The sequence below is a fragment of the Calonectris borealis genome, chromosome 7 (genome assembly GCF_964195595.1).
Source record: "Calonectris borealis chromosome 7, bCalBor7.hap1.2, whole genome shotgun sequence".
Classification (NCBI taxonomy): domain Eukaryota; kingdom Metazoa; phylum Chordata; class Aves; order Procellariiformes; family Procellariidae; genus Calonectris; species Calonectris borealis.
In genome coordinates this window covers 6709521-6734767 of record NC_134318.1, presented here as the reverse complement: position 1 = coordinate 6734767, position 25247 = coordinate 6709521, and the positions used below count along the sequence as shown (strand labels likewise).

Sequence of the window (25247 nt, the reverse complement as noted above, 5' to 3'; positions counted from 1 at the left end):
CATTTCCCCAGCGCCGACGTCCCTCCGGCAGAATCAAAGTCTCATCACATCGACCGGGGCTGCGGAGGAGGACCGGGAGAGGTCCAGGCTCATTTGCCAGGGCAGGGAAAAACCAAGCCTGCAGCACTGCGGCCCCCCCAGCCCTCCTGCTCCAGCTCCCGCTCCCCTTTCTGCGCTGATTGCAAAAGCTCGCCCTTCTGCTGATTACAGCTGATGGTCCTGCCTGGTTTTTGCCCCTCCAGACCAGATCCTCTATTATCGAGGGTCTGGTTTATTTAAAAGGTTTGGTTTTTTGACTGCTTTTTCAGTTCAGCTAGCGAGTTTATTTTTTTGCTTGGGCTCTTTCCTACCCTGTCTGGATGTGCTGATGGATTTCGGTGCTTGCCAGAATTCAGCAAAACCAGGCTCGCTGGGTAGTATTAACTTCTAACCCCCGTGTAAAAATAGCTGCAATAAAGCAGAGTGAATAATATAAGCTTCACCTAATGTAACTTTGATTAAAAAGCGCTGCCCTCTTCATCACTCCGGGGTAGTAACTCTGGAGAAACGTCCTTCCCGAGGTCTGGAAAGCCTGTGAGAGAAGTGCCGATATGGCACCGGCACATCCCAGGCTGCTGCCAAACCCAAAAGAGAAGGTGAGGGGAGCAAACTCAGAGGAAAAGGCAATAACAGCAACAAGAAAAAAAAGAGAGATTCCTCCCACCTGTGGGTAGCAGAGGCAGTCGAAAGGCAGCTTAGCAGGGCAGCCCACACACCCTCCCGCAGGACCAGAGCGCCAAGGTCCACGGCAGAGAAGCATCATCTTTTCCCTCGGAAGACCTTCCCTCAGATGCAAAAATCTCCATGTATTTAATTATTCTCCTCTTCACTCCTGGTGCCGGCAGACTGTGGCAGGAGCTGTTTTGTTACAGCATGCAGGAGGAGGCAGAAAAGGTTTTAATTTCACGCCTTGCACCAGGCACTGCAATTTTGGACACTTTGTTATCTGACTTCTGGCCCTATCTCTGGTCCCGGCGCTCCTCAGGCAGCCGTGGCCAGTTGGCTTTTTAATTTATTCTCTGCTACAATGGGGATTCTGTTCAAGTGAGAGCCCTCATCGGTCAGGCGTGCCGTTTTAATAACAAAACGCCTTCAAAGTTTGGAGGTGCGACTTTGTGCCAGGTTAAGTACAGCACCTGCCACTTCTGGGGGGCCGCAGCTCCTGTGCCGCAGCAGACGGGGCCGAAGGAAACCCCCACTGCTGTAAATCACCCTTTCCTTCAACTTTCATCCACTTGGAAAGAAAAAATAAAATCACAGGCGACTAAAACCAATGCCCAAATCTCCCCCCTCCCCAGATCGCTGAACCGTAACCAAAGGACCACCTCCTGGAAAGTGAGAGGAAGCTCACAACTGCTGCTCCGATACCTCATCGCCATCAAAAGTACCCAAGACCATGAAATTCCAGCTCAAGGGCCTGAGGCTGAACCTTTCTTGGTCCATATTTGGTTTGGGGTTTTTTTTGTCTACAACTGTGCCTGTGTCTTTATGAAATGTGGTACAAAATGCCCCCAAAACACGTGTTTGCAGGCGTTTGCTCTCCCTTGTGACTCTTAGGACCTAGAAATACCAGCACGAATCTCTGTTTTCGTTTTTTAAAGGCATTTTCAGCCCTTTTCCTTGTGATTCAGACTGGAAAGGTAAACAGATCATGAAGGTTGGAAGGTGCCTGTCCTTTTCCTTTGCGATGCTACTGGTCCATGAGCACCCAGCCTCCGGTGCACCCCTGCACAGCCCCATCCCCGCTCACCAGCACGCCCTGCAGAGCCACGGCCTGACTCCTCCGACGCTTGACAAGCCCCATCCCCACACGCAGCTGCTGGCAGCATCTCACCAGGTGCTTGCGGGATCTCTCAAGTTGCCCAACACCGAGCCACCATCTCAGGTGACAAGCCAGGGTGACCTCCTTGCACATGAGACATCAGCTTAATAGGACAAGAGAAGCGAGCGAGCCACCTAAAACTGATGCTGACTGATCCTAATTGCTTCTGTCGGAGCAGAGACATCTCCTAAGCTTTCTGCTTTGCTTTCTCTGTTAGCACCGTGCTGCAGCTCTGCTGCAACCATGCACGGACCCAAGCTCTTCGGAGCAACAGCGTGGGGAAGCTTTTGCCCAAAAACCCTCAGGTAGACACAGCTGCTGGTTTTGGTCTGCATTACGATGCACCTTGGGCTTTTGTCTACCCAAAGCACAGCTTGCTTGGACACCTGTGCCTGGTTTAACTTGGTCCGGTACCTCTCTATAGCATGCCACAGCTCAGGCAGATGGGTGCTCGTTCCCCAGCGGAGGATTGAGGATGACTCGGGGAAAGGGCTGACCCCAACTCTCCAGGCTGATCCTTTGCACAGCAGCAAGGCGAAGAATTTCCTACGTTTTCAGCACGAGCAAGAAGCAAGGCATAAAGTCGCATTTGCAGGCTGGGGAGCCGCAGCATCCCTCTCGCATTTGATTGAGCGCTTTCCAGCGGCAAAAAAACCCAACAGACTGAAGGGCTTTGAGACACCGACCCTGAAATGATCACACCCCAGGGGAAACTCTCCCCAAAGTTTTTAGTGTGTAAAACTTCTTCCCAAACCCCGACCCCTCTCTTTCTTCCCGGGTGGTTTGTCAATACAGAGTTTAGATCTCTGGCAAAGGACTCAGGATGAAAGAAATCAAGAGTAGGTAATTGCTGCGTGAAAATGACAGCGCAGCGATTTACACGGACAAAAACGGACCGCGGAATACCAAGAGGCAGCCAGCAGCGGAGAATCAATACCTCCCAAGAGGTGGGATTATTAGGGAGAGAAAGGGGCTTGAAAGATCCATAAGTGTCTGATGACTGACTATTTCCAAACGACCGTCAGCAGAATGAGAATTGCCTTCGGATGGATGCCGAGCCCTTTCCGAGGGCGTGCGTTTCGCCTGGGGACGCTGCCACATCTCTGCGAGGTGCTGCAAAGCCGGGCGGTGAAACACGGCTGCCCCGTCACCCCTCGCCTTCCCCGCACCTTTCCAGCAAAGGCTCCAGATCCCCCTGCGACAGGGAGCTCTTCTCTTGCTGGGGTGCACCCCGCTCCGGCGCTGGATGGTGCCGGGTGACATCCCAACAGGGATTTTAGGTAAACCAGGCTCTTGCATTTTGGCCTGCGCAGTGGCATTTCCATCAGAAATGCAGCAAAAAGAGGCAGCAGGAGAAAACGTGGGTTTACCGTTCTTCTTTTGGTTTTGCCAGCATACCCCAAGCACCCCTGCAGCCGTTAACAAATCAGATCTGTCAACTCCCCTTTGTTTCCTATAAAAGACAGTCATGTTCCATCAGCATCTTTTAAACGGCAATCTCCGTGCTTTGCTCAACTCCTCCACACTGTAGCCACACGCAAGGTACACGCTACAGAGCCTTCGACATCCCCAGAAAACGAGTATACCTGTTGTACGCCTCCTCCCATAAAGCCACGGGAAGGCTCCAGGATCTCCTCCAGCACTCCCAAGTGATGATTACTTCTGTTTTCAGCCCCAGCAGAGCCCGTTACCCACACGAGCCATCCTTTTCTCCGGGGACAGCTAAGCATCCGAGCATCCTAGCAGCTAAGATGACAACACAGGACAAAAATCTCACCTTGCTTTTCCCCCGATACGGCCGGTGTACGCCCCCAAAAGCATCCTTAGGATCAGTCTCTTGGAAAAGACAAATTCACACAACTCCAGCAGAAGATCTGCCTTCCCAACACGACGGAGCTCATTTTTAACAGCTCTCTGCCAAAAGCAGGCTGCTGAAAACACGGGCTACAAAGTCGCTCTCAGTGGCTTGGGGGAAACTCCGGTTCGACTCAGCGCTAAGTATGCTCAAAACACAAAAGTTCCCCCCTGGATGAAAGCAGCCAGGAGACCCAGGTGCCTCGTTTTCTCCTGGGACCTTCTCTCCCCTCAGTTGGTTTTGCCCGAGAATCTCACAGCCAATTGCTCACAGCGTATCTGGGTGGGAAATAGGAGTAAAAGCCAGAACAGCTATCTCCTCTCTGACCACCACGCAGCTCCGGTGCATGCACGTCTGCTTTTGGTTTTCCTTTTTTAAAAAACTGTTTTTTGAAGGTGAAAAGATAAATAAGATTTTCTTTCAGGAGGGGAGAGAAGGGAGATCACAGTGCAAGCAAGAAGGGAGAGAGGAGAACCCTAAAAGAGCAATTTTTGAAATGTCAGCAGGCAAGAGTTTGTCCAAGGACAGCTTGGCTGTACTATTTCTTTTTCAAAAAGAGCTGTTGTATCTCTAGTTTTGCACCATTTAGGTTCATCAGCCTGGACAGGAGTTATACAGCAGGAAAAGAGCAACGTGCAAGACATGCTCTCTGAAACCTTCTTCCAGCAGAGTTTCTTCAACTACTATTTATTTTCTATTAAATGTATACAGGAAGTACCAAAAAATGAGCTTTTTTTTTTTTTTTAATTGGAGGAGCTATTCGCTAGCACTTAGCTCAGGCCAGGGAAGGAGGGTTGAAAACTAAGGACTCAGGAACCCTCCCCTGGACAGGAGCAGGGAGGGAGCCTCACATGCAGCCTCCGGCTCGGAGGAGCTTTGGCACGCCTGGCTCAGCACCACCAGTGCCACAAACAGCCCTTGGAGCTCCTCTGGGAGCTAAGAGGATGGTGATGGGATCAGGGATGAGGGACAGAGGACAGCGGGAGCTGAGAAAAGGGGACAGGAGAAGAAAACTCCTCCATCTCCTCTCCTGGCACCCTACGTTGGCCAAGCCGAATCTTTTGCATTGCTAAACCTTGCTGCTTCCAGCATCCCTTCCCTGCTTCCAGCATCCCTTCCCTGCTTCCAGCATCCCTTCCCTGCAGGCTTTCTAGACAAACGACCATTCTTCACAGTAAAAAGCAACATGACCCCAAAAAAACAGAACAAAGAAGAAAAGGGTGACTCGACCTTTCCATTCTTGAGTTTCACAAAGGCAGGGGATTTAACCTTTATGCACACATAGGAACTATCCAGTGTCTGGGGACGGTCAACGGACTAAAACAAAACAGCAACCGGCACTAAAAATAAGGAAAGTTCAAGTGGGAGCAGGAAAAACAAGCTCTAAGGAGGGGTCATTCCATAGCTGCGCAGACCTTCACAGCTTGGGGTACTCTGCAGCCGCTGACCGTGAGCAGACCTCGCGCTCTCCTGAATAGAGTTGGTGCGGTGGCCGTGGTTGGAGGAAGCACGTGTTTGGTAGGATCTAGCTGTGCCCTCAGCATGTCCAGCTTGCAGATCTGACTCTGCATAGAAGAGCAGCTCACACTGTTGTATTTAAAATTGTAATTAAGAGAACAAAGAAAATAGGCTTATGTTGGGTCCACATACCTTCACTGTGATTTTGAAAGCACAAAAATCAACAAAAGGTGTCCTCGGATCAGAAAACCAATGAATGAGACCTGTAAGGAAGCCCGACAGTCCCAACAAACCACCGGATATCAGCTGTTCCCAAGACCCTATCCCTCCCCCAAAGCCTGGATGAGAGGCAGTGAATGAATGCTCAGCAGCAACAGACGTGGGCTATTTTGGGCCAAAAAGAACGAATGCCAGAGCTGGAATGGCGTAACACTGTCGGCCAAATAACCGCAGTGACGTCGGTTCTGGAAAGGCTGTGCTGGAGGCAGGACTTCACCGCCCGGCATGGCATCAACCCACGGGAGCAGACCCCCAACAAGAGCACGCCGTCCCTCTGGCACCTCTGCTTTGTCCTCCCAGCAGCCCAAAATGAAGGCGATACGGACCAGCCACCGCGCATGGTCCCAGCTGGAACAACTTCACAGCAGGGAGAGCGATGTAAAGTCATAGAATCATTTAGGTTGGAAAAGACCTTTACAATCATTGAGTCCAACCGCTGACTTAACACTGCCAAGTCCACCACGGAACCACGTCCCCAGGTGCCACAGTCGGGTAGCAAAAGGGTAACAGGAGGGAGACACAGCAACAATAAACGCTATTAATGGTAAAGAGCTATTAAAGCTAAGCATGCCCACTGAAGCAAAACACTGAAGTCAAAGGAAAATTCACCTGGATGAGGACAGCCCAGAAACAAATATTCAGGTGGCAGCCCAAAGTGCAGATACAGTTACAGAGAAAAAGAAGAGGGAGGACTTTTGATATCTCGATGTAGTTCTTGTTCTCTACACACTCGGCGTACACTTGGTTCAAGCCTTAAGCAGGAAATTAAAACAAACGCACCTTGTCAAAGTCGTGATAAGGAGGAAGGATTTGGGGGAATGAATGATGCCCGTTAATCACCAGTTGTAGCCAACCCCCAAGAGGTGAAAGAAGAAATGCCAGCTTGGCACCGGCGCAGTATTTAACCCAACTGCAGAGCTGCTCCCGTGCACTGTTGGTGCCCACCTGCTCCGGCAGCAAAATCCCATTAAAATGCAACAAGCAAAATAATGTTTCAAGAACACATCTACTTCAAAACAGCTGCACCCGGCAAACATTATGTGGCCTAAGACTCAAATGCTCTTCTTCTTCCCATCAGTCAGGCTCCGTGAAGGATTTGCTGTGTGGGTTTTGTTTTGTTTATTACTTCTAATGACTTTCTCATTATCATTTCACTGTGAAACATAAACGATGGTTATGAGAGAAATCATATTATTTGGATGACTTTATTAAATTAAAGAGCAAATCTGTGTATATTTCTGGCTCAGGATAAATGTTTGAACTTTGAGAGGCCAAAATTAATTTTCAGACAAAACCATTTTCAGAAGCTCTGGAATCAGTGGTTAAATTTGCCCTCAGCTGCAAGGGAGATGTATGGGGGTATTTCTCAATTTAATCCCTCCTAGCAATTTAACCAAATCACCAAACCCAAACCCTGCTTCTAGTTCCGTTTATGAGAAACTCGAGACTTGAGGAAGATAATAGAGAAAGTAAAGGCAAAATAACACTGGAAAAAAGGGGGAAAAAAAAAAATCCCATCTCCGTGCCCCCGTTCCCCTGGTCTTCACACAGGGACTTCATTCAGCTCATGCATTCTCCGTGACAGAAATCACTGTCTTCACACCTTCACAACACGAGCTGAAAAAGTGCTTATTTCTACAGATAGCGCTAGGGCTGATAACACCAGTACAGCTCCCCAGAAATAGCAACAGCAGCCAGCAGACATGCGAACGGCTAACCACGCCGGTACAGGTTACCTGCAAGAATTAGAGATGCGCCACTTAAAATGCACCAGGAGACGTCTGGCACCTTATCTGCGCTAGGGTTCCTGCAGGACCACCGGCAGGACTCGGCTGGTGGTGACAGAAGAAAAGCGAGTGTGAAACACGCACAAGAGGAGAAAGACGGGCAGAAGAGGTCGGTTGCAGTTTCCTCCTCTTTTCCATCCATCCCTCCTTCCCAGTCCCAGGAGGGGACCAGAAACCAAATACATTTTCCAGGCATCAAATCAAAGGACCCCCCAGCCTTTTAAAGCCAATACCTGACACTGGAATAAACCTGTTAAAAAGAATAAATTCCCCCAAGCACACCCAAAGGGAAAAAGCAATAGAAAAATCGACCCTGATAAAAGATCTGTTAAATGAAAGCACTTTCAGCATGCCAACCCAAAATAAATGGCCCAAAACAAGCAAGCTTTGTGAGAGAAATCCCTGCTGGAAAAAGACAGCAAGGAAGAGGGGGGGAATGTTTAGGATCCTCCATTCACTGTTATGGCAGGGAACGTGATAGGACCTACAAGGAACGGGCTCTGGAGCAATCAGACATGCCTGTGGACCCCAGGACCCCAGAGACAGACAAGTCTCAAGCAGCCCGAGCATCTGGTGGGAGCACAAGTGCCCAGATGAGGAGAAACACAAAGCAGGAGTACGCCAAGCTGGAAGGAAGCAAGGTCTCTTCTGCTGGTAATTCAGAAATCAGTAGCAAAGGGGCTTGGAAAAAAAAAAAAAAGGGAAAGAGGCAGTTTTTCAAGCAGGGGCAGCTCCGCGGCGTTGGCCGTGAGCAGCGGTACTCACAGCCGCTGGAGGATGGAAAGCAGGAGTCGGTCCTACCTGCCCACGGCAAAATATATCTTCCCATCTTTCCTCCGCCTCCGCCAGCTAGAGACAAGTAGAAATGCTGCCCCGGGCACCCCGGCCAGCCCTGCGCGTGCCTCACCCCCTCCGCTCCCCTTTCGGGCAGCAGGGAGCAACTCCACAGCCAAGGGATGTGCACAAGGCAAAAAGGAGGGGAAAAAGAAGATGTCTAAGGAAACTGAGGCAGGCAAACCCAGAACCTCTGTCCAATCCTTTCTTTAAGAAGGAGCTGCAGGAACACAAACGCTCTTGTTTTACAGCGGCGTGGCTTCCTTAGGAGAGACTCTGGTTCATCCCGGAGCACACAAAAGGAAACGCAGGACCACCACCCTCTCTCCAAGTCGTCTTAAGTGCCCTGGGCAGCAGCCCTGTGGTCTTCCCAGAGATTTGCACACAGCGACTGCAAAGGAAGGAGGCTGACATGTAGTTGGCGGAGCTTTTCCTGCCAGCTCGGGTTTAAGTTCATTTTAAAGCAGGATCCATTTAACTTTGAGTGCCAGATGTGCTAAGGGGATGCAAATTGCTGTTTCATCTGGTTTGATTCCATCTTATCTGCCTGCAGACACTTTTCTGCAGGACCGTGGGTCTGTCCCAAGGGTTCGGAGGGAACTGTCATCTTCTGTTCTGTTATTTTATCTGGGTTATTTTAAATCTCGGTGCTCAGCTGCGACAGACCTTATGCAGGTGGTGAAATATATGGCCACAGAAGCATGTTGCCAGTGGATATCAAACCTGTGGCTATCGTTTCACCTAACGCCAGCCCGCTGTCCTTCACGGACCAGGAGAAGCTGAGACTTCTCCCCCAGGGACCGCTCTCTTGCCAGGACAGCTGGGCAGGGTCCAGCTCCCCTGCTACTGACCCCTCTCTCACTTAGCAAATAGATCATGCAAATAAATGCAGAAACAGCTGGATCTGCAATGAACTTGTTTCTTAATTAAAGCCTCCTTCTCTCAGACCTTCTGGGAGCTGCAGGCCACCACCATGTGTCACCACTAGGACTTCCACTGGCTTGCTAAAAACCCCCAAACACCCAAGAGCACGCTGCTTCTCCTTCCCTGCAAGCGAGGGCCTCTGGTACTTGCAGGCAGATTTTTGCAACGAATGCCATGCAGCTCCTCGCCTTCCTCCTCTGTTTCCTTCTTCCTCCTCGCCGCCTGCCAAGGTGCCTGCTGGCACAACCCCGCAGCTCTCTGGGTTTCTGACACCCACCGGCCCCACCAAAGCCATGACCCCACTGGGACCCAAAGAGCGGCAGCATCCCACGGCACAGCATGGCCCACAAAGGGCTGGTGGTTCTTGGCAAGAAACCTCTCCTAACAAAGATCCCTCGCTAATTAGCAATGAGACCCACTCAGCTGGAGCGCAGAGTAATGCTGTTAGTTTATCCCCCCTTCGAGGGGAGGAACTTTTCTGGGTAGCTGAACAGCTGGAGATGAACATCTCCTTCCATAAAGCACCTCTGCTCGTTATTTGTAGGACATCCCTACAACCAATTGGCCTAAAGAAGGCCAGGAAGGCTACAAACTACACTCGTTTTCCCCAGGTGTGGTAATGAAAGAGTGCTGTAAACAGGAGGAAGATAAAGGTATAGGTCCTCCCCACAGCCATGGTGCCCAAGGACCTAGAGGGGACCTCTCTGCATGGAGGCTGAAACCCACCAGCCCACACCCTGGCATCCCTACCCTCCGTGGTATTTAATCTGCAGGTGGAGAAGGGAACCTTCACATTCCTGAGCTCGTATGAAAACACTGGTTGAGGCAATTTCTTACCACAAATGCTTTAAGACAACTCTCAAGCTGAGACTGGGGGGCAAAGCCCAATCCCATCAACTCTGACAACCCCTTTTTATTCTGTTCGTGCCTGGTCATATCCTATTTCTAAACCCATGGCCAGGCAGATGTTCAGCCACTCAAAAGGAAGCCACAGACGTGGCCAGGAGCACGCAAGTCGGTGCGTGGTGCTTGCAAGCAGCTTTCCAAGGCCTGCACTGAATAAAAGGTTCAGTCGCAGTGGACGGCAATGAGCAATACCACGTTTCACGTGCCACCTGCAGAGCACACCTAGGGAATGGGGTTGCAGCATGAAACACGTTGATGAAGAACTGATGTGACACTCTTCTAGCAAACTCCCCTGTCCAGAAGTGACATCTTACTTCTTAAAACAAAAGGACAGAAATCCTATAAACACATTTACCCTTTGAAAAACATCTCTTGACACCAAATCGATGGAAATAACCCGCACCCTGTTCCCACCAGAAGCTGCTTCATGCACAAGGAGGGCTCCGTGTCCCATTCCCCCTCGTCCCAGTGCTCATCACTCCCTTCATTCCTGGCCACAGTTTCCCAGGAGCAAAAGCACCCCAGAGGATCCAAACACGCCACCAAAAGGCTCTAATGGATGGGGAGACAGGGGGGGGAAAAAAAGAGAAGAGCAACTTTTGCCAACCATATTTTTCCGAACTTGTACAAAGGGAGAAAGCGAAGACCCAAGCCTCCTTGGGAGGCAAAGCCTTTAAGTTAAATGTATCATGAAAAAGAAAACTTCTGTCACTGCTTAAAAAGGTTTTTGACAGGTCTTCATTTGTAACCCACAAACAAATGCAGTTTCTCATGCTCCATGGACTCTAATATCACTTCATAGCAGACCTGAACCCAACTCTCCATTGAAAAGCCAGAGAAGCAACCACATTAAAATCGCTCTCTTCACTGCTTTTGGGCACACCAGAAATCTTTCATTTCAGGAGCTGCACCTAAGTGCCTGGGAGCACAACCTGAATAGATAGAAACGGCTGCTTAGAATCATTTCAATAGCTTTGGGTGGACCAGTTGCGGTTAAGTCAAGCCTAACAAACAAGGCGTTATTATACAAGACAGAAAGAAATAGTGCTTTGCCCTATTTAAGCTACAGTCAAGTTTCAGAAACCCCTTTCGTGACTTAGTTGATGAAAGAGACTGGCCATAACCCAACAGTTCAGACCTGCATGGCCATCTAGAGTCCCCCACCACCTGGGAGAAGGGGTACAGAAAGCAAAGAGAAGAGTCACCCACCGCACACCAGGGTTAGGGACAGAGGAGAGAAATAAGGACCCACTCCAGACCCAGGACATCAAACCGCATGTGACACAGCAGCTAGGACAACCTCCTCCATGCCTTGCTCTCCAAGAAGGGGGTTGTTCGGGAAGGCAAACCGAGCAGCCGAGGTGAGAAACCTTTGTAGGCAGCTTCTCAACATGCGTGGCCATAGCAGACTGCCTCAAAAGCAACATTGGATACATGATGCCAGCGTGGCACCACCACAGCGCGGCGCTGAGATGCAGGCTCTTGTCAAAAACAGTAAGTGGGAGACGGCCAACAGTCATAGGAATGCACAAGCCAGGCCTCATCTCCGGGAGAACAGAGAGATGAATGGAAATGAAGAGTAGGCCATCTTCTAAGCGATGGAGAGGCTGAAGGACCAATGTCACCATGACAGCCCAGAAGATATGGACAAGACGTTCGCCAGCCAAAGCCTCTGCTCTTAATTTGAAACCTCAAAACCAGCTACAAAAGCACTGACTGAGAAGCAGTCCCTGGCTACCTGCTCCACGGCTCACACCATTCGTCCTTGCTCATACATTTAAAAGTTTAGCCAGCACGACCTAGGTGCCCGAAGAGTCCCTTTTAAGAGATTTACAAACCCAGCCAAGCCTGGAAATGCGCATTTCATCTGTACAACGCAAGCAGAGCATTTTTACCTCTTAATTTTGTGTTAATTTTGGTTCCTCGCTTTCTTTCTGCAGAGTTCCCAAGATTTCGTGTCAGCTACTAACTCATCCCTCCTCCCGAAAGCGGGACGAGTGGCTACAAAGCCCAGGTTTGTCACCAGCCAGAGGAATCCTCTAGAAAGAAAACCTGCAGGAGAGAGATAAGAAGCATCTCCTCCACTCATCGGAATTCAGGGAAAAGACCAAAACAAATATTAATGAGAGGCACTTAACTGCGCCTGTTCAGCAATCAATAACACACGACAAGGTACACACTCGGGCCGCGCACTTCACGCCGTCGCTGTGCTGGAGGTCCCAAACGGACAGGTCTTCTGCTAATCCACCTCCTTGAGGCCACATCGGCAGCTCTCCAAGCCCCCATCCCCTTCCACGCGCTCCCTCCATTAGAGAGGCAGGGGACCGGAGCGGTGACTAACATCTTGCGGTTGCGTTGAACAATTACGTTCATCCCGACTAGCCGCATTCCTCTTTTTTTTTTTTATTAATCTAGTCCTTCCAATTATTCAAAAATATCACCCATTTGGCCATGCCAGTGAATGCTCTGGAGCCTTTCTCCGCGCGTGGGTGGCATCTGCACAACGGGTGTCACGAGGAGGGGGCGCGGGGCTGCTTGGTGGGGCTCCGCTCTGACGTCCTGCACGGGGAAGGGGTGTGGTGGGAGGACGTGACCACAGATGGACGCAAGGAGATGCCATCCGAGCTGCAGGGACTCATTCGGAGAGCGGACTGATGCCTGCGAGAACGGAGATTGCGGCTCAGGAACCTATTTACCTTTCTGTGCCTGTTTCACACAAAACCTTCATCTGTCACTAGTCCAGCTTCTCCTCCACATCACCCCTATCGGGACCATCTCCTACCCCCAACCACAAGCACCGGGCACAGGAGGGTGGCTGAGGGGACCCGGCCGAGGGGGTGCTCCCCCCTCCTCCTGCTCTTCCAGCAGAATTCCCGGGCTGGCATTTGAGGGCGCTTCAGCGGGTCCCGCAGCGCAGGCTGCGGGAAGAGAATGGCTTTCAGCTCAATTACCCTTCACATTCCGATTCCATAACGCTCCGATGAGGCTTTTTAACCAACCCCCCCCGCCCCAAAAAAGCATGCCTGGCGCAGCCCAGCCTCAAGCGCAAACGTGCAGAAGGGATGCGACTCGCAGCCACCGTGAGGCTTGGCTCTCCTGTCCCTGAAAGTCTCCTCTAGGCTGCCTTCTCCTCTCCTTGCCAGGCACCCTCCTGCCAGGGATTGACCTCCTTCTTGCTCTTCTTCCAGCCTCCACTTGCCTCTTGAGCTCCCAAGCCCAAAACACCAGACACACAGAGATCAGGCTCCTCGGAGATGCACATTAGGTGCAAGCAGAAAGCACCATCGCTGCTGCTTGGGCCACCAAACACCCCCATGCACACACCCCACAGAGACAGGTCAGCACAACGCGGCCACTTACGCTCTTCTTTTCAGAGGTGCTCGCAAATAAGAAAATAATGTGGTGAGGGATTCACCGCTTCATACAACTAAGTGAAAAACAGGTCTGCCATCTTCCAGAGAAGAGCTAATCTCCCCCTGACATCTTCTGAGCAGATCAAAGGTGACATGTGAGCACACAGCAAGGCACCAGTTAAGATGATGATGAAGGACTGATGGTGAAGCACATGCTCTGGATCATAGAATCGTTTAAGTTGGAAAATACCTTTAAGATCATTGAGTCCAACCATTAACGTAGCACTGCCAAGTCCACCACTAAACCATGTCCCTAAGCACCACATCTACACGTCTTTTAAACACCTCCAGGGATGGGCACCCCACCACTTCCCTGGGCAGCCTGTTCCAAGGCTTGACAACCCTTTGGGTGAAGACATTTTTCCCAACATCCAATCTAAACCTCCCCTGGCACAACTTGAGGCCATTTCTTCTCGTCCTATCGCTTGTTACTTGGGAGAAGAGACCAACACCCACCTCGCTACAACCTCCTTTCAGGCAGTTGTAGAGCGCGATGAGGTCTCCCCTCAGCCTCCTCTTCTCCAGGCTGAACAGTCCCAGTTCCCTCAGCCGCTCCCCATCAGACTTGTGCTCCAGGCCCTTCACCAGCTTCGTTGCCCTCCTCTGGACACGCTCCAGCACCTCCATGTCCTTCTTGTGGTGAGGGGCCCAGAACTGAACACAGGATTCGAGGTGCGGCCTCACCAGTGCTGAGTACAGGGGCACAATCACCTCCCTGCTCCTGCTGGCCACACTATGTCTGATACAGGCCAGGATGCCGCTGGCCACCTTGGCCACCTGGGCACACTGTCGGCTCACGTTCAGCCGGCTGTCGACCAGCACCCCCAGGTCCTTTTCCTCCGGGCAGCTTTCCAGCCACTCTGCCCCAAGCCTGTAGCGTTGCCTGGGGTTGTTGTGGCCCAAGTGCAGGACCCGGCACTTGGCCTTGTTGAATCTCATACAGTTGGCCTCAGCCCATCGATCCAGCCTGTCCAGGTCCCTCTGCAGAGCCTTCCTACCCTCCAGCAGATCAACACTCCCGCCCAACTTGTCATTGTCCAGATCATTGATAAAGATATTAAATGGAACCGGCACCAACACTGAGCCCTGGAGAACATCACTTGTGACCAGCCGCTAACGGGATTTAACTCCATTCTCCACAACTCTTTGGGCCCAGCCAGTTTTTAACCCAGCAAAGCATATGCTCTTCTAAGCCATGAACAGCCAGTTTCTCCAGGAGAATGCTGTGGGAAACAGTGTCAGAGGCTTTACTGAAGTCTAGGTAGACAACATCCACAGCCTTTCCCTCATCCACTGTAACCTCGTCATAGAAGGAGATGAGGTTAGTCAAGCAGGACCTGCCTTAGGAGGTCCTGAAAAAGTACCATTTGCCCTGCAGAAAGGGGTAGGTCTTGTGTTCAAGGCCCTCAGAAATGAGGTCATCAAGGGAAAGCCTTGCAGAGAAGGCCCCCTGCGATATGTGGTGGGAGACCAGGCTGGCCCATCCGTGTTAGGATGCAGGCTTCCAGCTTTCTCCCAGCCCATCCCCTGAAGCTGACGCAGCCCTCAGACCCGAGCAGGAGTTGGCAGGCAAGGTAGACGTGCTCAGAGGCAATGCCGGAGCTGTGCCCCGCAGGGCAGAGGCAACCCCACCCGCATGACACCTGGACTTCAGCCCCAACACCCATTTCCCCGCTAACTGCCAGGACTGGGGCGAACTGCAGTGCCGTAGTCCTCGGGGGCTCGTACCAGAAGAAACAGCCTCTTTGCAAAATTTCCTTCCCCAAAAGCACGAGTTATATATAGGAATACAAAATATCCACCTGTCCTGCTATTTCACCCACCAGCTGAAAACCCCTGCGATGCTTCACGGGCCATCAGCTAACCACTGCAGTGGAACAGCTTTACGCTTTAACCCTCTCAGCCCACCTCGAAGGCGAGGCACGGGCAGCGTTTGCTCCCGGGAGGCTGAGAAATCTGCACAGGCACATCTGGCTGCGTGTTTCCAGCATGTTCAACAGAGCGATTTTCCAAGTGCTGGCTCAGTAGCTCCTGACCCCCGTAGGTTTGGGGTCCTCCAAATCACACGGGCGGCAGAAATCGTTCCCCGTTCAGGTTGCTCATCAAAGTCCGGTTATGGTACGAAGCAGAGGTAGGTCCAGCTTTCTCCAAAGCTCAGAGGGCTGCGCTCTTAACTCACCTCTAAATAAAGATTTACTAATTAGTGGAAGATATTTACATCTTCCAGTCTTGGTAATGAACTGAGAAGTGCTGAAAAAACCACGCCTCGGATGAGCATACCAGCCTATGGGTTACAAACTCCTGTTTTCCCTCCATAAATACCAGTGTGAAGGTAGCGCTGGTGGCCACCCTGGCACAAACAGCCAGACCCCAGGTCATCTAAGCAGGAGGTGCCTCCAAACACATATGAGCAACCGAGACTCATCACACGCAGGCTTGGCAGGAGGTGGCCGACTTAATTAATATCTCCTCTTCTCCCTTCCCTCCTTCCCATTACCCTTTCAAGTTTGATTTACAATTGCGGGCCAAGCCTAGCTGGAAGTGACATATCAACATGATGAAAATCAAGGCAGGTTTGAAAAACAGGGAGGCTGCCAGTATAACCATCGCCTGAGCTCAGAGGAGCCGGGCGGCCGAATACAGCACGCTTGCATCCCTGAGAGACCCCCCGGACCAGGCTGAATAAGCTCAGTCCCTGGAAAGAGAGGGACAACCAACTACTGTCCCATACAAGGCGACAGCCACCACCTCTCTCCTTCCACCCGTGCACCTCTTCGCACTTTGCTTAATTATTTGGAGACGTACTGCATCAGGACGCGGAGCTGGCTTGCACGGCTATTTGCCGAGACCCTTTGCATGCACGTGCAAGCGTGTGTGTGCACAAAACCGCCTCGCGAGCTGCTCATGCTGAAAAAAGAGCAGAGCCTGACATTTGGAGAGCAAGGCAGAACGGCAGAAACGCAGCAGGAGTCGGGAAAGGGGCGGCGGGGAGGCAAGAAAACCGCAAAAGCGTATTTGCAAAGCTCATTTACCGCACATTTGCTCAGTTCTGCTGCTCAGAAGGGAGCGGGCCCGATGGCAATGTTGCAGCGGTGGAGATGATCTCCGTAGATGCCCAGCAGCTCAGCATCGCGCTGCCCCCGAGCCAAGCCTTCCCGCGCAACGCGAGCTGTCTGCTCCCACGTCCACCTGCATTTGGTTTGCACCCTCATTTAGGGGGGGCACAAAAAAAAAAGCTTTTCAAATCTCCTGTAAAACAAATCCTGAAAATTAAAAACTTTCAGGTTTTTTTTTTCTTGAAATGAAATTGCCTTGAACCCTATATTCAGTTTTCCTGCTCTCTTCATGACTCACACTGACAAAATAAATCAACCACATTTTAAGTTTCAACAGCAATTAATGGTCGAAATTAAGCAATGGCTGCCTAATACTGATTGAAACTTCTTCCTAGATCAAATTTCTCCCATTTGTAATGAAAATAGTTTGAAACTGATGCAAACAGTTCAATTCACACATAAATATTTAAAAAATAGAGAGACATTTAGTCCATTATTTTATCACAAAGTATGACCAGCAGGAGAAAGCTTATTATACGTGACTGTCACTAACACATTACAAACTAATAAAACACAAAATGCAATTCTGAAAAAGAAATTGGAATGAATCTGTTGCAAGAGCGATTTTTATTGTTCTTTTGAAATGCTATTTCTGCCCAGCTTTGCTGTCAAAATGGCAACATTTTTCCTAAATATTTCCATCTTAATTAAAACCAGCGTTTTTATTGAAAAAGTGCTTTGGCGAGCCTCTTCTGCCAGCTCTAGCTTCACCTTCCCTAGCTGCACTGAGCGAGGATGCTAACATGTGCCCACCTCGCCGGTCTGCCGCTGAGCTCAATTATTTCAGGTTGAACAGAGCCCGTACCCGAAAATTGCAGCGGCTGGGGCACCGTCCCCCGGCACGGCGCGTTTCTGTATGACCTTAATCATGCCTTAATTTAAGCTGCATGATTGAAAAAGGAGCCCGAAACAACAAACTGCATGATTATGCGGGTAAAAAGAGTTCACTTATAGTGAAATCACTTTTAGCGAAGGCTCTTTGGCTGTCTTGCAGTTGCTACCCGCCCGCTGCCTTCGCAGCCTGAAAGCGTTAAAAAAACCTTTCTACGGCCAGGCACGCTCCCGCTGCCGACTTAAAAGATGATGTACGGAGAGGGAGGTAAACAAAACGGGGATGCGAAGGGAGGGGATGCGGCTTTTGCTGGCTGGCACGAGATAACGAGTTACGTCCCGGGCTTCTGGGAGAATATCGTAACCGGAGGAAAGAGAGATAAAACAAAACTAATTGCTAGCAGGTCACATTCATTAGCTCCTCGCTCCTCTGCCCGTTTCTGGCAGCAGAGAGCCCTTCACTCCTGCCGGGGACAAGGAAGAGACCTTGAAGCCATCTGCTGCCCAGATGTGTAAGTGTAATGATACTGAAAGGGCTGGGCTCGAACGCCCCGCGCGGGCGCTTCCCCTCCCCTGGAAAAGAGCAGCCTTTCAGCCCAAACCTAAATGGCTCCGGCAGCAAGAGACGCTGCGGGACCACAAGCCGCCGCCTCGGCTCCGGAGGAAGCGTGCCCGCTCTGAGCAACCCGGTCGCTCGCCGCCAGCGCGGCCGAGGGGATCCCCAGGAGCTGCCATCCCTCGGCATCGGCCATGGGTCTGGGATGGACACCCGCGATAAACTCAGAGCTTTGAAAATCAGCAAGGGACGGGCAGATATCGGGTCTCAGCACCCGTAGGAAGGAACTCCTTCGGAGCGCCCGCGAGCGAGCCTGTCTCCCGGGGCTGCTCAGGAGCTCAGCGAGCGAGGATCTTTTTCCTTGTCCCCATTTCTTCCAAGAGGAATGATCACTGACGTGTCTAAGTTACCTCTCTCCTCCTTGCCTGGGTGCTCCTTGCTTGCAGAACGCTTCTGTACACTCTCTTCCTCTGCCCCAAGACTATTTCTTTCTCCGGGAGTCTTATTTTCCCAGCATGACAGCTCCTCCACGGAGGCACCAAACTGCTTGCTGCCCCACACTAGCTTTCCTTTCAGCTCTAACTCTGCTGTTTTCTCCCCCTTTTTGCTTTCCCCTCTCCCCCTCGTCTACCCCAGCATTACGCTGGTCAGAACAGCACGACTATTTCTGATTTTCAGGCTGTCCCCCCTCCTTGCTGCAGTATCCTTCCAGAAAGAGCCCAAGTTTTGCCGGGTGGAAATGACTGTTATCTCCAGGACACTTTACACATTACTTCCACGCCATTTGGAGTTTTCCGCCCCAGTAGTTTCTGTTGCGTCTCTCATTTCGCTCCTCGGGCATGTGTTTTAAAGGACCAGGGTCTCCTATTCACCGGTGAAGCCAGACAAGTGACAGGCCTGCCAGAGGTGGAGACTTTCGTTCTCCCTAGGACGTCAGGACGGCACTCAAGACCCTTTGACGTTCTCCGTCTGGCGTCACAGTATACGCATCGGCAATAATGACAAAAGCTTGCACACAGATGACCTTCAGAGGGAAGGATGCTGCCAGCTCTGAGCACCTGCTTCATCACACAACGGCTTTCTCCGTGCAAGGAAAGGAGAGACCTCCGCGAGCCTCCCAGCCCCGTGCAGCCCCCTGTACCCAAGCCACGCCACTCAAGTCCTCCATGTCTTATCGTACAGATGCAACATAAGCACCTCACCCCTTGAAAAGAAAAATTTCGACATAAATCCCACGGCCACCTCTGATGTTGGCTGTGCACCCAAATGCTGTTTTACTCACTGCACTGCAGCCTGGTTTAAGTGCCTTTCTTCGGTGCTGGCAGAAAAGAGCAGGGAGAAGATGGCAGCTGCTGCCTGGTGTGCTTCCAAGCTCTTGCCCGAAGGAACCGCCAGCATCCGAAAGCCAGAGCGAATGCCCAAGACAGCGCCCGAACTTCCCTGCACTTAAACAGCCCGTTTATGTTTTGCTTGCATGTGGAAAGCGGGGATCTTTATGAATATTTACAAACTCGCCCCAGAGCCAAACGTACCCAGCGCGCCAACACACGTGGCATCCCACCCGTCAGAGCAGGCTCAGCCTGATGACTCCTGCATTATTCACATCCCTCAGTCCCTCTCCGCTTGCTCCTTTCTCAGCTCCCCTTCCCTCTGCTCTTCCACGCCGGGCCAAGCCAGGAGATGGTCACTCGCACAGCCTCTCGATTACCGATGAAAAAGGGCGTCCCACGGCACGGCTGGCAAAATCTTGACCTGGCAATTTTCTCCATGTAAAGATGCGTTTTAACATTCAATCTTCCCGAGCAATATTGAAATAGCCCCATCTCGGCGGATCAGGCAGGCTGGGGTTGAGAGAGGAGGGGAGAAGGCATGATTTCTTTGAGGGATATTATATTCTACCTAGTGATTACAGAGCAGATGAAACCTCAAAGGGATTATCTCATCCAGCTAAGAGATGGCTTTTTAATAGATGGACAGTACACCTGCACTTAAGACACTTAAGAAGGGAAGGCACACCCTTCACAACGTGTCTCTGCTCCAACGAGTTTGCTGGACAAAGTTGGAAAGTAATTAAAGGTTGCTCAAAATGTTTTTTTTTTTAAAAATATATATCTGGAAAGAAGAAACATCAAAACAAATGCATGGTGACCAGCTCCGAGAAGCCAGAGAGACGGTATGGAGATCTAACCTGTTATTTTGTCAGCCAACTATTCCCTCAGGCTGACTGGCTTTGAAACCCAGCGACAATAAACACAAATAAAACCGAGGATGCTCGGGAAGTTTGGTCCGTGTTTCACCTGCTGCAGATTATCGCCGCGTACCTGCGCAACGGAGACGCTCTTGCTGCGGTGAGCACCAGTCAAAGCCTCACCTCCCACTTCTCCAACAGGCACCGGAGATGAGAGGTCACCCTCGGTCCCCAGCACCGGCCGTGCCGATGGGATGCCAGGCTGGAGATGCTTGCCCACCCAGGAAAGAGAACCGACTTGCTTCTGGACAACAGTGTTTAATGAACACAGCTTGAATAATTCACTAATTTTTTTTGTCGCCTCTCTAGGAAGTTTTTTAAAAAAAAAAAAAAAAACAACCCAAAACCAAACACCAAAAAACCCCTCCATAAATAAATAAATAAAATGGCATACGAAGTGCTACGGAGGAGTTTGATACGCTTGCAGATTTTGTGTGCGCAAAGGTGGCGGAGGGAGGGGAAGGCTGGATTTGGTGGATAAGTTTTTCATCGTAAATTATTTGTGCAGTTCTAAAATCCACACGGAAGCATAAGGGCAGGGAGAGAAGGAAAACAATGAGCGGGGAGAAGAGGGTCAAAAAAAAGAAGGAAAAAAAAAAAAAAGAAACAAGGAAGGAAAGCAGCCAGCAATGATTATAGGCCATTTTGCAACGTGGCAGGAACATCTTTCTTATCAGTTCTGTTATCATCTCCTTCAATTTAAAGGTTCTTTATTTAAAGGAGGGGGGGGAACCCCAAACCCAAAAGGTGCCTGGGAGCGTGCAAAGGAACGGCTAACGGGGCTGAAGTGGGAGCTCCCGCTCATTGCGGCTGCTTCGTATGCGCAGCATCAGGCCTCGGAGCCATCGCAATAGAATTATATGAGCCCCCGAAGACTCCCGGGCAGGATGGCAGGGAAACTGATGTAATTACCGACGTTATCACCATTAAAGCAAAATAATAATTTTAATTACAGCTAGGGTTTTGGGGGCTTGCTCTGATCCTCCCTGCCCCTGCTCACCATCTAGCGTGGTCTAGTTCCAGGCTGCATAATGGGACAGGGCAGTGACGGTCCTCTCCTTTCTCTCCCCCTCCCTGCCAAACACCTTTCTGTACAATTAAAAAAAAAAACCATCATAAAAGCTACTGTTTCAACTACATCACCATACTGAGGATGGAAACGGTGACCAGCAGCTTGTGAAGGCTCAATCCCAAAGGCTACTCCCCAAGCAGAAGGGACTGCTGTTGATGGTAAGTGCCTGCCTGCCTCCCAATTAAAATAAATTGGTAAATCAGGGCTGAATTCAGGAGATGCGACACCTGCAAGCTGGACTGTAGTGGTCTAGCCGATGCTGTGCGCTGCCCAGAAACTTTCCTTTCTATTTTTAAACTCCTTTCCCACAGCCTTGCCTCTTACTGGCGCTTGCTTGGACTCCAGACCAGATGAACACATTCCCAACGTAGATGGTTGTGGTTATAGATGCAGCGGGTGCCTTTTGAAAACAGAGCCCCGTTATAATTAATATCTCCTGTCAAGTTACAGATACTTTTTCGTGGTGCAACTGTCATCTCGTGAACGGCTGGGGTGTTAAACGGCAGTCTCTGGCCCAGAGCCTGGCCGAGGACAGCTTTTTGCTGGAAGGTATAACCCAATAATACGTATTACTTTATAAATCACTCGGTGTGTTAACTGTAACAGGAGGAGCGAGGTGGGGAGAACATTGAAGGAGAGAAAACCCCACTGAAAACCTCCTGAGGGAACATTCAGCGAAGAAACCAATAATTAAGTGACCTTTCTGCCAACACATGAAGACTAACGATGACGATGCTCCAGGGCCAAGAGAAGGCCACGGACGGTTTGAACTTGACCAGCAGGATGCTGGGGGGTTACGAGGGAAAACAGCTCTTCACGAGAAAGTGCTAGACTTGCTTACCACACCATACATCGGCCTCAACGTTTGAGGAACCTCTGCAGGACCCAAGACGTGGTCCTGCAGACGGCGTAGCACCTGGAAGCAGCAGATGCAGAAGAGAGGTTTGCAGAGCCATACCTTTTAAGCATAAGCTTAAAGGACGTTCACTTCAAAGGCAAATGGAGGGCTGCATGCCCTAGGAGGTCTCATGCTTGGAAGCTGGGCCAGAAAAGCCTAGCAGGCACCTCTGGGAACAGTCCACCCCGATCCCAACACCACACCAGGTACCACAAAACCAACGTGAGGGCTTGGCTCCGCTTCACTTGCTCACGTCACATAAACCCGTTGAACCGTGACAATCCAACAAGACTGAGTTTCCTACAGATCCAGTCAAATGGAAAAATAGATCAGATAAAGCAGATCGGGCTTGTCAGAAACCGCGGCATTGCCACAACAGCCTGCCACGGGCTCAGCAATAGATCTTTTCCGATTTAAAAGCCAAACCCTGAGACTCCCAGAAACACGGTACCCTGGGGCTGGGTGAGGATGAAGAGGGTAAAAAAAGAGCACATGCAAGAGATGAAGTGCAAGGGATGCATCCAAGAGGAGAACAAACCCTGAAGGTCAGAGTGGCAAGCACATGAGCGGCTAACTAATGTACTACGGCAGCACCACAGGGCACAGACACAGGCGCACACGTCCTAGCAAACTGGAAAGCCATAAAAGTCTATTATAGCAAATCAAACAGCAGTCAGCATGACAGCCATTAGCCTGAAATGAATACACGAGAACTTAATGAGCTCTGTCGAGGCCAGCTTGGTGAATTAAGTTGCCAATTCTAGCAGGATTCCCCTTTTCTTTACAGACTTGAAAGCGTCCGCACCGCCTCGTTGCCTTTTGACAAGCAAATCACAGGGCGCCCTTGCCCAGACGGGACGGACGATTACGCTGGAGCAACGTCTCCCGACACGTGGGCCCTCGCTCAGCTATTCCAGGCAGGTGCCGGGGATGCAATTAAGCCACGACAAGCGCAGAGGACCAGGGGCATCAGCCCGACACATGAGCAATCCCCGGCCTGGGTATTCGGAGTTGCTGCGACGTGGAGGAGCCTACAGTTAAACTGGGCATCCTCTCCCCTCTCCCCATACTAGAGAGGAATCACAGTCCACAGCCCATGCCCAAATAAATTCCCATTCTCAAATCAAGCGGACTGCGTAAAACGCCAGGACGGGTATTTAGAGGCAGTATTGTTTTTAAAGGTCAGTTTACTTCATGTTCCATTTATTTATGCACACTCTTCTTTTGACTTTCCTAGTGCCACACAATAGCAGCGAGGTTTAAATAGCCTTTCTGTTGCTGCTCCATTAGCTAGGACAACTGCAAATCGATACACCCATTTATCTCAAAATTAAAAAGAGAAAAACCCTCATTAGCTGCCAATTCTGCACAGAGCCAGCCTATGCGAAGCCGCACTAGCACTTCTGCTAGCCTCTCCTCCATCCCCAAGCTCCAGCCCCTGTTTATTCATTAGCTATAGGCCCTTCAGCCTGGGCTGGGTCGTCTTTCAAACAGATTTTGGTACCCGTGCCTCGCTGTTCACCCTAGCCTGAGCTGTCCGGAGCATGGGGGTGACCTGGGGACGCTGTCAGCCCCTACCATGACTGGCTCCCCAGCCTCACCTGCGTCCAAGGTGTCCCTGGGCTCCGGGGGACCTCAGCTTCTGAAGCCACATCTCCACGCCACATCACCTCCAGCTTCGAGTACTTATGGACAAGCAACAGGGACAACCCGTGGCCCAGCAAAGCTCTCAAAGCAAGAGGGCATCTCTTCCCCGAGAGCCATACCAGCGCACACAGAGTAAATTCACTGCTCACGTCTCCCGTGAACTGTAGCCCTTGGAGAGTCCTCCTTAGGTGGTGGGACCCCATCCCTTGCTTTCACAGTGCCTGACAAGGAAATGCTGTCTCCCCGGCAGAAGAACAGAAGTGCCTCCAGGATGCTGGCTGAGCAACGAGTTTGTGGCTCATTACCTCTGATCAGTGCCCTTGGTTAAAGATCATGGATAGAAACTGGAAACTGGCACAGGATGCCTTATAATTAGATTAGGCCACCCTCCAGAAAAGCACGGCTCTGAAGGCCAAGTGGCAGAGCCGGTTGCGCGGGGGGAAGCGCCGTGCTTGCTATACCCCAAACAATAAGACGGTCCTGGAAATCCCTCCCGGCAAAACCGCAGCTCACGTGCAAAGCGGCGTGACATGTGAGAGGGAGGCTCTGGGGGGGTTCGGCCTCTTCTTTTATTCAGTTTTTGCCCAGATCACCTGCCCACGGTTCCCTTTCCTTGGCCAGCCTTAATTTTCCAAACCAGCACTGGACCTTTGCCCTCCCTGCTCCCCAGGTTAAGATCGGAAATGCGGAAAGCTTAAGATTTGCAGTATCAGCTCTTAGAGCAGAAGCGACGAGCAAGAGGAGATACGGCACGGCTGCTCCAGGTACATAAAGACTGGGACTTAACGCAGCACCAGTTCCCAGGGGAGAGCCAGAAACCCACTTTCCACCTCTCTCTTCACGTGGAGAGGGGAATCCTCTGTGCCAGGTGCTGTAAATAGCAAAACCAGAGGTAAATCTGAGGGCAGGGGAGAGGGGACTCTTCTCCTTCAGTCCTACTGACATTCCTTTTGCTGTGCAGACCTCTGCGGACAGATGGTCACCGGGAGGAGCGGCAGCAAGGCAGGACGGCCACCCATCAGCTTCCAGAGGCCCGAGCAGAAAGGCGAGAGCGAGGAGCTGCTCGTGCAGCTTTTGCCAACTCATTTCTGCACCGTTCGTGCTTTAAAGAGGTGAAGAAATGACTCTGACCCAGTGTCATTCTCAAAGGGAGGTTTCAGATGACTTGGCACATAGATGAGACCAAAATTCCCGGCTCATACATCACAAGCAACCTAATGAAGAAACCTCATCCTCGCAGCAGAGGGACAGGGAAAGATCAAAGCCCAGCACAGCAGAGCATCGGCAGTCAGCATATTAAATAAGCTGTTGTAACACAATCGTTTGCACCTCTCAATTACCAAAGACTGCTTGATTTCACACACGCAGACACACGCTTGACCTCATCCGCACCCCGAGGCATGCTCTGGGAAAAATGGGCCCTGCCCCGGCACCAGGGTGCAAGAGGGAGAGGTTTCCTCCACTGCAGAACGTGAAATGTCCTACTAATCGCCTATTTCAAACATAATACCCTGACCTTGTCCTCCTAGCACCAGCAACCACCTTTCACTCCACATCTTTGA

General features: G+C 50.9%; 1 protein-coding gene across 1 annotated transcript in view; it reads right to left on the bottom strand.

The window, feature by feature from the left end:
* The window catches only part of CDH23 (cadherin related 23), a 198617-nt gene that overhangs the window by 117919 nt on the left and 55451 nt on the right, over window positions 1-25247 (bottom strand). The gene's annotated exons all lie outside the window — the stretch shown is intronic.